This window comes from Loxodonta africana, chromosome 9 (genome assembly GCF_030014295.1).
Source record: "Loxodonta africana isolate mLoxAfr1 chromosome 9, mLoxAfr1.hap2, whole genome shotgun sequence".
Taxonomy (NCBI): domain Eukaryota; kingdom Metazoa; phylum Chordata; class Mammalia; order Proboscidea; family Elephantidae; genus Loxodonta; species Loxodonta africana.
The window spans coordinates 114,324,420-114,337,193 of record NC_087350.1 but is presented as its reverse complement, the minus strand read 5'-3'; the positions used below and the strand labels follow the sequence as shown (position 1 = coordinate 114,337,193).

At 46.4% G+C, this 12,774-nt stretch overlaps 1 protein-coding gene across 3 annotated transcripts in view; it reads right to left on the bottom strand.

The window, feature by feature from the left end:
• Positions 1-12,774, bottom strand: part of KANK1 (KN motif and ankyrin repeat domains 1) — a 241,652-nt gene that overhangs the window by 195,647 nt on the left and 33,231 nt on the right. The window lies entirely within an intron of this gene.

Below are 12,774 nucleotides of genomic sequence, written 5' to 3'. Positions count from 1 at the left end.
GGCCAGCAGAAGCCTGCATCGTCCACATACGATGTCTCTTTTTCCTCATGTCCCTCTCACTTCTCATCCCCTGCCCCCCTACTCCGGGTCCAGCTGCCAGCAAGCCCCCGAAGCACTTCTTGTTGCTAAATTCACCAGACACAGCCCGATTCTCATTGCCCCGCAGGGTCTGACGCTGCTACTAATCCCACCTGGATGCTCACTCCCGTGAGTTTCCCTCCACCTCCCTGGCGGCTCCTCCTCCTCCAGCTCCTTTGCAGGCAGTCTGGCTTCTCCCTGGCCCTTATCCCTCTTCCCCTCCCTCATTCCACCCCTACCTTTAACTTGGTGATCTTACCACCTCACAGCTACATGGTGGGGATTCAAAGAACTGGTCTCCGTCCTGAGCTTTAAAGGCAGGTTTCCAACTGTTCTTTCCCTTTGAATGGTCTGCAGATACCTTGAACTCAACCTGTCCAAGCTGAGATTGGTGTCTTCCCCAGAAACCTGCTCCAACTCCTGGCCTTCCTCTCACAGAACAGCAGCAGGGTCCACGCAGAAGCCTGGGCACAAGACTGGATTCTCCCTCTCCATCCAGCCTACCCCCAGCTCCTGGTCTCTACTCCAGACCTCCCACGGCCACTGGTCCCGACTACCGTCTCTCTCACCTGGGTATTACTCGGGCTCCTCCTCATGGCTCTCCAGCCAGCCTCTCTCTACCCAGGCCAGAGGTTAAGCGCTCAACTGTGAAGTGAAAGCTTGACGGTTTGAACCCACCCAGAGGCTCCGGGTCAGCAGAAGAGAGGAAGACCCTCAAAGAGATCGACTGACACAGTAGCTGGAACAATGGGCTCAAGCACAACAACGATTGTGAGGATGGCGCAGGACCGGGCAGTGTTCGTTCTGTTGTACATGGGTCACTATGAGTTGGAACCGACTCAATAATGCCCAACCTAACAACAAGTGGCTCTGTGGGAGAAAGACTTGGTGATCTGCTCCCATAAATATTACAGCCTAGGAAACCCTATGGGGCAGTTCTACTCTGTCACATGGGGTCTCTGTGAGTCAGAATCGACTCGATGGCACCCAGCTACAACAACATCTAATCATGTCACTACCTGGCTCAAGCCTCTTCAATGCTCTCCCACTGCCCCTGAGATAGTTTAAGCTTCTTAACTGTTTCCAGAGCCTTCAAAGCCTACCCACACACCTCCCCAATCCTACTTCCAATTTGAAATGGCAAACTAAACTCTCTTTGGCTCTGAACACAGTGTGTTCTTCCTCTTCTGTCTGGAACATTCTCCCCCCAGATCTACCACTTCACCTGGCTAATTTCGCCTCGCGCAACAGGTTTCAACTTAAACTTCTCTGACCCCCACCTCCCCACTAACACGCCCACACAGTGGGTACCTCTGCTATCAGAGCTCTCACTCTGCCCACCTTAGCTGCCTGATCCCCAACTAAACGCCCACGCCTCCTCTTCCCACAACCCACCCACCAGCTTCCGCCTTATTTATTCCTCCACATGGTGTAGGCTGGTCCTTCTGCTAATTGCAAATCTCTGATTTTTTATGGCTCCTTATCACCAGCACCACAGAAAGCCGTCATGGCACCAGGTGCTATAAAAACAAACCAAAACGAAAAAACATTGCTATACTGATACCAAATAAATATACGACATACAACTGATGTTGTTGTTGGGTTTCATTGGTCGATTCGACTCACAGCAACCCCCTGTGACAAAGCAGAACTGCCCCCATAGGCTGTCTTCTTTATGGGAGCAGATGGCCAGCTCTGCTCTCTCTCCCAAGGAGCTGCTTGCTGGGTGAGTTTGAGCTGCCAACTTTTCAGGTAGCAGCAGCCATGCACTTAACCACTGTGCCACCAGGGCTCCTTGACACAGCACTAGTCCTCAAGAAATTTGCCAAGGTGAAGAAATGATATAACATGTTATACTTACTAAGCAATATGCCTGCAAATGCAGATTAATAAAGGCAGCCTGAGAAGGTCGATTTAAAAAAAAAAACAAATGAAGAAAGACCTGTTGCTGTCCAGTCGGTTCCGACTCACAGAGGCCCTACGGGTTACAGGGCAGAACTGCTCCGCAGGACTTTGAAGATGCAAAATATGAGAATACTAGGGATTAAGGGGGGACAATCCCCAGCCTCCCTGGATTTGGACTCAGCTCTTGAAGGCACAGAACTGACCCAACCCAGTGCCGTCGAGTCGATTCCGACTCATAGCGACGCTATAGGACAGGGTAGAACTGCTCCATAGACTTTCCAAGGAGCGCCTGGTGGATTCGAATTGCCAACCCTTTGGTTAGCAGCCATAGCACTTAACCACTATGCCACCAGGGTTTCCATAGAACTGACAGGCATAGAAATTAACTAGAGAAATGCCCAATTTTGCAACAATTACTTTCTTTAATCAGTTGAATTTATCTTTTTTTCTTTAAGTGTAAACTTTGTAAGTAGTCCTCTGTGTGTTTCTGGAAGCCCTGACAGCACAACAATGCAACAGTCATTCTACGGTGCCGTGAGAACTACAGGTCACAGAGATCAGGGCCGATGCTCCACGAAAGGACAAGCGGGTGTCCAAGGCCCCAGGTTTTTCAACACCAATTTTCTCAAAATAGAGACTTGGATAGAAATACTAATAAATGGGTTGGGTGAAAGGTTAACTTCTTGTTACTTCTAGTTGCTCTTTGTACAGGACCCAAAAAAAAAAAAAAAACTTGGCAAATTTCAAGCAATAACTGTTTTAGGGAAGTTTTATCAAGTGCTTACTGGGAGTCCCTGGGTGGTACAAGCAGCTAACGCACTTGGCAGCTAACCGAAAGGTTGAAAGTTTGAGTCTATCCAGAGGCATCTTGGAAGAAGGGCCTGGTGATCTACATCCAAAAAATCAGCCATTAAGACCCCTACGGGGCACGGTTCTACTCTGATGCACATCGGGTTGCCATGAGTCAGAACCAGCGCGACAGCAAATGGTTTTGTATTGTTTACTGTGCGAGATACCTCTCAAATATGGCCTCATTCGAGTTTTAGAACCATCCACGGAAGACAGTTTTATTAGGTCCATTTTACAAAATGAGAAAATGGAGGCTCCAATCCAGTCAAAGATAGAACTCACACCCCAGTCTGACCCCTAAACCTAAGTTCTAAACTAACTCTCAGATAACTAAGCAAGGAGTCCTTTCTGCCAAGCAGCACTGATTTGCTGGAACCCACCTGTTTGAAGGCACCTTTGAAGTATCTATAATTAAGTCAGGAATGTTCCAACTTGAACTAGCTGCTGTCAATTTAGTTTTAAAAATAGTGCTGGCCTCAGGCAACGGGTGCCTCTTAGGTACTTCGGATTGTTTTATCAACCCTGGAGTAACCCTCACTGAAAAGCCATAAATTCTTTTGCTTTCCTTCTCCTTCTGGGAGAGCTGAGAAGAATCTCAGAATGCTAAGATGTCTGTCTCTCCTTATGCAAGTCCGTACAAAGACTGAGGTCCTAGACCCCCTGGACTTTGCACAAGGTCTCCTGTTCAACTGCCACGCCTCTGGGACAAGACGACATTTAGTCCATTTTCCACCACCCATCTGTCAGTGTGTCGCACCGGGGTGGCTTGCATGCTGCTGTGATGCTGGAAGCTACAACACAGATATTTCAAATACCAGCAGGGTCAGTGGTAGACAGTTTTCAGTAGAGCTTCCAGATGGGATGACACGCTTAGCAATCTACTTCTAAAAATTAGCCAATGAAAACCCTACGGATTACAACACAATATTGTCCAATACAGTGCTGAAAGATGAGCCCCTAGGTTGGAAGGCACTCAAAATTCACAGTGGCCACAACAATGGACTCGGGCATACCAACGATCGTGAAGATAGTGCTGGACTGGGCAATGTTTTGTACTGTTGTACTTGGGGTCGCCATGAGTCATATTGAAAGTAAGTTAAATCAATATTTTAATAGTTACTGTCCTTGGTCTTAAGGAGCCCTGGTGGCATAGTGGGTAAGCAGTAACCACTGCACCACCAGGGCTCTTTTCATGTAAAAGTGGGGAGAAATCAAATTAACAGATGAAGGTTTGCACCTCCTCTAGGCAAGTGGCCAGGTTGAGCGAGAAAAAGTAAAAGGAATGGGCCCACTCCTCAACGAATTACATCCAGATGGAGTGTGAGGCTACCTCCAAACCAAACCCACTGCTGTCAAGTTGATTCCGACTCATGGTGAGTAGAACTGCCCCATAGGGTTTCCAAGGAGCAGCTGGTGGATTCAGACTGCCGACCTGCTGGTTAGCAGCCAAGCTCTTAACCACTATGCCAAGGCTGTGTCCAAATAATTGAAAAATAGAAAACGGTCCCTCTAAATCAGGGTTTCTCAATAGCAGTACTGCTGACACCGGGGCTGGATCATTCTCGGCTGGGGGGCTGTCCTGGGCATTGTACAATGTTGAACAGCATCCCTGGTCTCTACCCCAAAACCAAAAAACTAAACCCTGTAATCTTTATGGAAGCAGACTGCCACATCTTTCTCCCTTGGAGCGGCTGGATTCACTGACCTGCCGGCTAGCAGCTGAGCACTTAACCATTGTACTACCAGGGCTCCTTTATAGAAAGGACAAAACCCATTGCCACTGAGTTGACTCCAACTCACAGAAACCCTATAGGACAGAGTAGAACTGCCCCATAGGGTTTCCAAGGCTGTAATCTTTATGGAAGCAGGGTGGCATATCTTTCTCTCACAGAGTGACTGGTGGGTTCAGTTAGCAGTCAAGCACTTTAATCACTGTGCAACCAGGGCTCCTAGATGGCAAACAGTATCCCTTCCCCTAAGTCATGACAAATGAAAAATGTCCCCAAATGGGGGAGGAACAATTCAGAAAAGGTAAGAATGGTCGCACAACTTGAAGGAGGTAATCACTCATTGACGTGTACACACAGAAATTGTTGGTGTATGCTCTCCTGTGTATACTTTCAACAACAAAAACAAATAATTTTAAAAGTTACAAATAAAAAAAAAAAGAAATGTCTCCAGACAACCAACCAAAACGTCCATCCACAGACGCAGGGATAAACAAACTCTGGTCTAGCCACACAATGGATTATGACTCAGCCATGAAGAGAGATGAAGTCTTGATACATGCTACGACATTGATGAGCCTTGAAAACATGATGCCAAGTGAAATATCAGACCTAAAAGGACAGATAGTGCGTGATCTCATTCATGCGAAATACCTGGAACAGACCAAAGTTTACCGGTGGCCTCCAGAGGCGTTGATCAGGAAGCGTGGAGTTACTGTTTATGGTCGTGGAAAAGTTGGCAAGGATTATTACTGAGGGTTATACAACATGATTAGTGTCATTGCTATCACAAAACTGTACAGGTGAAAAATGATAAATTGGCAAATGTGTCATACATATATTTACAACAATAAAAAAAGAAGTCCAAAAAAAAAAAAAACTCTAAATATTGTCAAATGTCCCCTGGGTGCAAAGTCCTCCTCAAAGCCACTGTGAACCACTGCTGTAAATGAGATGGAGCTGAAATACTTATCAATAACTGGCTATCTCAGGGCCCCATCTTAGGCACAGATTCTCAGAGTTCTTTTTCAACATAACGACATGAATCAAACGCAGAATTTTCATCTTAAAAGAAGCGCAAAAAAAAAAAAATCACTCATTTATCAAAGACATTCGATGCACTTAGGAGACAACATTTACATTCTCCTGAACCTGTGGTTTGTTGAAAAATTAATTGGCCCCATGCTTGCTTTGATCTCCCAGCAAACTGTTTCCTCAGACAGGATTTAACTTGCGAGGGCCCTCCGTGCTAACCAGCTGTTGGAGCGCAACCAGCACCACATTCCAGGCAGCGCACTGAGAGGGGGATTCCTGTCCCTCCAAGGGGACCCAGGTCAGTGCCACACCAAATGCCACGTAGGGTTCCAATTTTCCCACAAGAGAAAGAAAGTCCAAACTGCAATGCGGCTCAGCTTTGTCTCTAAGGGAGAAAGAGCCTTTTAGGAAATGGCCCAATTTCATATGCCAACACTAGTATTTCACTATGGAAAGCTTCTTATGGTTGTTTATTTCTTAGTTTCACAATAAGGAAGACAACTACAACCCACGTGGCCTCCTTCCTCTCTACATCCCTTGATTTCACTGAAAGAGGGAAGAAGGAAGGTTCAAGGTTTGCAACGGGTCTCTCATTTCACACCTGTTCTGCAAGGTGATGCTGCCAGCCATGCAGGACTGATGTGCCCTGAATAAAATGCTTGTTGCATCAGAAATCACATGCTAGGCATATGGGGATGCTGGGTTGCAAATTAGGACCAAAGAGTGAATTTTATTATGTATTTATACTTTGCCTTGTTTGGTAGGTAGAATAATGCCCCTCCCCCACCCAAGGTAAACATGGTCAAGCACTCGGATGCTAACTGAAAGGTTGGCGATTCAAGTTCACCCACAGGTACCTTGGAAGAAAGGCCTGGTGATCAACTTCCAAGAAATCAGCTGTTGAAAACCCTGTGGAGCACACATGGGGTCGCCCCGAGTCAACACCAACTCAATAGGAACTGGTTTGAGTGGTTTTTTTTTTTTAATGATGTCCAACCCCTAATTTTTAAACCTGTGAACATGTAACTTACGTGGCAACAGGGACTTTGCAGATGTGATTAAAGTTAAGAACCTTGCGATGGGGATATTTTCCTGAATTGAATTTCCCCAAAACAAAGAATTTTCCCTGGCAAAAAAAAAAAAATTTTTTTTTTTTTTTTTTTTTTTTACCATCAGAGAGAGACAGAAAGACAGTTGGGGCGACAGAAGAGGAAGGAGAAATTCAAAGAGTGAGAAGAACCTGGCTCCCTGTTGCTGACTCTGAAGATGGAGGAAGGGGCCACAAGCCAAGGAATGCGGGCAGCCTCTAGAAGCTAGGAGCAGCAAGGAAACATATTCACTCCTGGAGCCTCCAGAAGGAACACAGCCCTGCACACACCTTGATTTCTGTCCCGTAGGACCCGTGTTGAACTTCTGACCTATAAAACTATAACATAATGACTGTGTTGCTTTAACTTCGTGGTCTTTGTTTCAGCAGCATTAGAAAACTAAAACGGACTTTGGTGCCTGGAAGTGAGGTGCTACTCTAACAAATACTGAAAAACGTAGAAGTGACTTTGGAATTGGCTAGGGGGTACAGCCTGGAAGAATTTTGCAAAGCATGACAGAAAAAGCCTAGATCGCCTTGAACAGATTGTTAATAGAAATATGGACATTAAATTTGAGCAAAAATTCTACAAAAGAATACTGATCAAACAGCGGAAATATGAGGAACAGAATTTCAAATTCTCATGTAATCCAGAATGTCTGGAGCCACCGAGGCTGGATGAACTCCCAAAACTATTGGCCTGAGATAACCTTTAAACCTGAAACCAAAAATATCCCCTGAAGTCTTCTCTAAGCCCAACGACAGTTTAGCTTAATCAGTAAAGAATGTCTGCCTTGAGCACAGTGCTCTTTTAAAGAACTATCTATATGGGATCAAATGGACAACAGCAATTCGAAGGAAAAGTCAGGAAGCTTAGGGGCCAGTGAGTTTATGTTAATGCCAGAGGAACAATTTGGAAAAAGAAGATGAGAATGGTTCTACTACTTGACGAATGTAATCAATGTCACTGAAGTGCACATGTGGAAATTGTTGAACTGGTGTATGTCCTGCCGTGTAGTCTCAACAACAACAAACAATAAAATTATTAAAAAAAAAAAAAAGACTCTGCTGATGAGGACTCAGAAGGAAGCGAGGAGCACAGTAGAGAACACATAAACCTCCTTAGAGAACACCTACATTTGTGGAGAAGAGAGGAAATCTTAGATACCAAGGTCCTACAGCCCAGATGCTGCCTAGTGTACAAGGAGAAGGCGAAGACCCAGTGGGGTCTGATAAACCCGGAGAGGGGGCAATTCTGCTACCCGGCACCTCTACTGTATAACCTGCTGCACCTCACAACAGTGTTCTGATTAAACTGTGTCCCATCTCATAAAACCATTATGGGGATTAAATGAGATCACGCATGAAAAACTCTCAGGACAGCGTCCAATACAGTGTTGTTGACAGCTACCGGCAAGTTGGCACCTGACTCATGGTGACCTCGAGCACAACGGCAGGGAACAATGCCCAGTCCTGCGCCATCCCCATGATTGGTTGCAGCACTGGACTGCTGTGATGGATAGGGTTTTTATTCCCTGATTTTTGGAAGGAGATCACCAGGCCTTTCTTCCTAGTCTGTTTTAGTCTGAAAGCTCCATTGTTCAGCATCACAGCAACACACAAGCCTCCACTGACAGATGGGTGGTGGCTGGGCATAAGAGGCCTTGACTAGGAACTGAACCCAGATCTCCCTCATGGAAGGTGAGAATTCTACCCCTGAACCATCAGTGCTTCCCAGTACACAGTAGGCACTCCAAACTGTGAGCTACTTTTCTAACCCTGTCTAGACGGGGAAATGATTGGACAGGAAATCACGTGACCAGTCTTCCCCTGGGGAAGACTTAGGGACTACAGCAAATGAGGCGGGGGGATGTTTAGAAGTCAGGACTCCATAAGTCAAGGGCAAGATCTGGCTACTCAACGGGGCTCTTCCAGAATGAGAGGACTGGGGTAGCTGTCCAGGGCGGCAGAGAAATAGAACAAGGAGAAGGTGGTGCTTTCTCTGGGTGACTTGATGTTGGAAACCTGCCCACTGCAGTTTGAGAACACCAGGCAGGGTTGCTGTACAAACATCAGTGCCAACTTGGACAGGAAGTGATGTGGCCCAGTCCCACAGCTGTGGAGCCAGCGGGGGTGGGGGGGTGGGGAGGGGGTAAAGGGGACACCCTCAAAGAAAGCCATCATTTTTCACTCTCTGGCCTGGCTTCCTACCTCTGCCTTCCCTCTCCCCCGCCTCCACCCACCTCCATCCATGGAATTTTAACACACAACTGAAATAAAGAGGCCACGATTGTTCCTAAATGGGCAAGGCCAAGCAAAAACTGCACAGAAACTCATAGAATTTTCTACTTAGGAAGAATGACGGTTGTTTCTTTTTTTCAATGTGTAACCATTTTTCGTCTTTGGTGTTTTCATAAGTTTCCGGGAGAAGACATCAGCGGAAGAAAAACGGCATGAAAAGCATTTGAATATCCTGGCTGCCCATCGAAAGGCTGGCAGTTCAAACCCACCCAGCAGCTCCTCGGGAGAAAGACCCAGCAATTTGTTCCCATAAAGATTAAAAAAAAAAAAAAAAACCTGGAAAATCCTATGGGGCAGCTCTACTCTGTCATAGGGGGTCGCCAGGAGTCAGAATTGACTTGACCACACCCAACAACAATCTGTCTCCTTACACGGTTAGCCTTGACTCTAAATTACCACAGTTAATGCCCCAGCATAAACAGTCAATAGTTAAGTGCCAGCCAGCAGGCTACTGCATAACTAAGAGGCAAAAAAATCACCCTAGGAATGATTAAGATAAAACCAAGGGGCAAAGAATCAAACTGACTCACTCTCCCCTGCAGCTGACCAGGCACAGACAGATGCCAACACAGTCAGCGTTTTCTGCTGAAGAGCAGACAGTTTTCTTTTCCCCTTTCTGTCCAGAAAATCCCCCAGTGTCTTCTTAGAAGACAGCACATCCTACAGTCCGTTCTGTTGATAGTAAAATCCACAGCTGTCCCAGTAAAGTGATTAAAGCACGTTTTTGTGACCAAAGCACAGGTACCCTCCCCTCTGAGGACAAAAAGCTTTCAAACAAACAAAAAACAAACAAGTTTCCTAAGTTCTCCCAACAATCCCATTGTTTTGGATTCACAAGCTGAAAGAGCATACATTACATTTTCTGAATTTCCGCCATTCGGGTAAATCTAAAGGCCCATTCTTCACACTCGCACTAACCATTCCTCAACGTCCTTTCCCAGATGCCAAGAGAGGCGGTTCTCAAAGCAGATGATGGCTTGGGTGCCTAAGGCAACAGACTGATCTTATCTCTGCACGCCCTGGTTCCCTACTCCATACGCTGCAAACCTCGGCTGAGCCCTTGAAAGAAAAGCCGAGGGGTAGAAGGGGCCTTCTCCCCTTTATTGTTGTTGCTGTTGGGTGCCGCTGAGTGATTTCGACTCACAGTGACCCTACAGAACAGAGTAGAGCTGCCCCAATGGGTTTCCAAGGCTGTCATCTTTACAGAAGCAGACTGCCACATCTTTCTTCTGTGGAGCGGCTGGTGGGTTTGAACCGCTAACCTTTCAGTTAGCAGCCGAGTGATAAACCTCTGCACCACCAGGGCTCCTTTTCTCCTCATCTGTACCCAAACCTGTGGAATCTGGGAGTGTCCACCAAGGAATCCTTAGGTGCTCCTAAGAATGGTGTGAGTGCCATGTGATTCTGATTTACTTTTTATCCACATGGGACAGGGAGGCACGGCCTGGGGACAAGCAGATAATGAACTCAGCTCCTGAAAGCAAGTTCCAGCCTACTGCTTGAAGAGAACGACATGAAGCCACAGCAGCTGCTCAAAGCTCCGACCTCTTCATCGGCCTCACCCATCCTATCCTATCAGAAACCCCGAATGCCGCCCAGTCTGCATGGAGGAGGCCCCGAGAACCAGTCTCTCCAACCACTGACTTCTCACTGAGCGCACTTGCTTCCCACCAGCTGGTTCAGGCAGCAGATGTGAGCCCGTAAAAACTCTCTGGGATTCAAATAATTCAGGACTGAATGATCTCAAAGGTGGTTTTGGTGGGGATATGTACTATATAAGGAGCCCCGGTGGTGCAGTGGTTAAAGCAATCGACTGGTAACCAAAAGGTCAGTGGTTCAAAACCACCAGTGGCTCCGCAGGAAGAAAGATGTGGCAGTCTGCTTCCACAGAAATTTACAGTCTTAGAATCCCTGTGGGGTTGCTATGAGTGGGAATCGATTCAGCGGTGTGGGTTTTATATGACTTTTATGTATACATACATAAGGGAGTCCCTGGGTGGTCCAAATGGTTAAGTGCTCAAATACTAGCCGAAAGGTTGGCAGTTCGAACCCACCCAGAGGCACCTCAGAAGGAAGGCCTGGCGATCTGCTTTCAACAGGTCACAGACTTGAAAACCCTATGAAGCACAGAGCTACTCTGCAACACATGGGGTCACCATGAGTTGGAATCAACTCACTGCCAACTGGTTTGGTTTGGTATAATACATAGATAATCTGTGTGTGTGTGTGCGCACATGCAACATTTCCATTTTGGGCCATGCACGGGCATAAGCCCTTCTACCTCTTAAGTACTTAAACCCATTGCTGTCAAGTCAATTCCGACTCATAGCGACCCTAGAGGAGAACCTAATGACAAAGGCATAACTCTCTTCATATCATTCTTCAGATGATGAAACTCAGGCTTAAAAAGGTTAAACCACGTGCCCCAAGTCACAACCCAGCAGGCAGACCTAAACTCTGAACCAAGCTCGTGTTCTTAAAAACTCAGGATTAATGCACATAATTTACCATGATTAGTAACAGATTCTAAAGCCAGTTCTGACTCCTCCAAGTTGCCCTTGGGGTTCAACAAATTTTACTGACAAAATTAATGACAATCTCCTTTTTTCCTGCAACCTTTGTTCTTGCACAGAACAGCTCACACACCCAGCTCTGCCTCTGACTGGCAATAAGTCTCCATGGCACCCAGCTTCAAAGCAATGCAAATACGCAAAAGTGCCTTCCCCTTCCTTCAAAGGTTCTCCATCACTGCAGGACAAAATCTAATTCCCAAACTGTCCTGATCAGCAGCTCATTGTGCCAGATGCCCCATTATCCCGGGTGAGTCTCCAGCCTCAATCACAGCCACCTACCTCCTCCCTCCGCAGCTGTGTACACAAGGTTTATTGTCCCACAACGCCTAGGCTTGCCTTACCAGCCGAGAGATAAGAGAAACACAGTTGACTGGGATGCTGCTGTCGGTAAGCAAATATCAGACCCATTCCAAAAGCCTGGAAGCGCATTTCTTAAGAATGAATTCAGGCAGCGTTCTTTACCCACTTCTAAGATGTTCCAAGACCAGAGATTAAAACAGGTCACAGGATAAGGCTTACCCAGCAAAATGCATGCTCAAGCCAAGTCATTTACTTAAGACTTTCAAACAAGGAACGCTTAGCTTCCGAGTATCAACTGTATAGCTAACACTTAAAAATAATTGCACATTCAGGTGAATGCTTCCATTCTGAAACTTCTCACTTGAAGGGAAACGAGGCCGCAGCATCTTTTAAAGTAAATCCCTCAACAATCTTGCACACCCACTCTAGGCACTGCCGGGAAGACTTCCATCGTGAATTTTAGGCCCAGCGCTCCTAAAGAAAAATGCTCTTGGGTCACTTTCTAATTTGTTTTTTAGGTATACACTGTATGTTTAAACGGCACCAAAATCCCCTTCAGACTCCTCTCAAGAGGGAGCTGCCCACCAGCCTGAGCTCTGAACTTTGTTTTAATGCCTTTGTGTGTGTGTGTGTGTGTGTGTGTATGTGTGTGGTAAATCTACATGTAACAAAACATTTGCCATTTCAACATCCGTCACGTGTACAATTTGGCAGCATTGGGTTCATCGTGTCTCACAACCATCACCACTGTCCATTTCCAAATTTTTCCATCCCCCTTAACAGCAGCTCAGTGTCCCCTAAACAATGGCTCCCCCTTCCGCCCTCCTGCCTCCCCCGGGTAACCACCAATAAGCTATAGTCTCTGTATACTTGCCTATCTAGATAGAGAACACCTGCGAAAGCCAGAACCTGTGTAAGG